General features: G+C 37.0%; 1 pseudogene; it reads right to left on the bottom strand.

Annotated features, from left to right (window-relative positions):
- The window catches only part of LOC103748822, a 12,471-nt pseudogene that overhangs the window by 952 nt on the left and 10,068 nt on the right, over nucleotides 1-1,451 (bottom strand).

Raw genomic sequence — 1,451 nt, 5'->3', positions numbered from 1 at the left:
TGTCTCTGTCTCTCTTCTGTGTCTGTCTCTCTCTCCCGTGTGTATATGCCATGTATGTACTGTTGTGTGACTGTGGTGCATGCATTTGAGTGTGGCGTGCACTTGTGGGCACAGGTAGTACCCAGAACAGAATCTATCGTCTCCCATAACTCTTTGCCTCATTTCGTTGAGACAGGATCTTTCACAGAACCTAAAGACATTCTTTTCTAATGTGATCTTGGGACCAGTCTGTCTCCATCCCTCAGTATTAGAATCATACATAGCAATTTCTGACATTTTATGTGTGTGCCGGGGTTTCAATTCAGTTCCTCATGCCCAAGACGGATGTCAGGTCAAGCCAGACAAATTCCCAGCAGAAGAGGTAGAGTAAGAAGCCCCAACCCTGGGAGAGAATGAGTCAGTTTTCTTTAAGGATGTGATGCTGGGTAGGTTGGTCAGGCTCCAGGCGATGGACCCACACTGAAGGGCATTTGGGGGCACAAATTAAACTCCATAAGCCATAAAAATTGTAGGAGACATGAAATCTGGTGAGGAATGGAGTTGGGGAGGTTTAATCCTGCCCTTTCTTCCATCCCCTTCTTTCCTCTATATCTTGGATAATTTAAAAAATCATATGAATTCCTCATGGACTACACCACAGAAAGTTTCTAGGCCAGAACTTCTATTTTTTTGTGGGTTTAATTTGCTAACCTAATGTTTTCATTTTTTCATGTCTTAAGATTTTCTTTCTCTTCTTGCATATCTATCGTACAAAATTCCTTTCTTGTAATTTTCCATTCGTTGAACCTTTCTATTTGTTAATGTACTATCACAGTGTTCTCTAGTAATCCCTTTTATTTCTGAATAATTGGTAATATTGTCTCCCCTATCATATATGAATTTACTTATGCAAATGTCTTTTGTGGGCTTAGGGAGTCATTTTCTCTAAATATCTTTTTTAAGATGAAGTTCCAGGTTGCTGATATGTATTTCTATTTTCTGATTTGACCTTCTCAACTCTAATCCTAATTCCTAACTTCTGCTATTTTGAGTTCAGTATTAATTTTGGGAAATTATGATCGTGTGGGTTTAATTTGCTAACTTAATGTCCTCATTTTTTAATGTCTTAAGATTGTCTTTCTCTTCTTGCATATCTATCATACAAAATTCATTTCTTGTAATTTTTCCATTCATTGAACCTTTCTATTTGTTAATGTACTATCACAGTGTTCTCTAGTAATCCCTTTTATTTCTGAATAATTGGTAATATCGTCTCCCCTATCATATATGAAGTTACTTATGCAAATGTCTTTTATGGGGTTAGGGAGTCATTTTCTGTACTTGGGTATCATGAAATTCATTAATGCGCACTTGAGAATATATATTTTGCATTTTTTATTATATTGTTCTTTTGTGGTATGTGTGTGTCTGTGTCTGTACGTATACATGTGTGTGCACCACAACACTTGTGA

This window comes from Nannospalax galili, unplaced genomic scaffold (assembly GCF_000622305.1).
Source record: "Nannospalax galili isolate Female #2095 unplaced genomic scaffold, S.galili_v1.0 scaffold3866, whole genome shotgun sequence".
Lineage (NCBI taxonomy): Eukaryota > Metazoa > Chordata > Mammalia > Rodentia > Spalacidae > Nannospalax > Nannospalax galili.
Note: the sequence above shows the minus strand (reverse complement) of the source record. Positions and strands in the feature narration are given on the sequence as shown.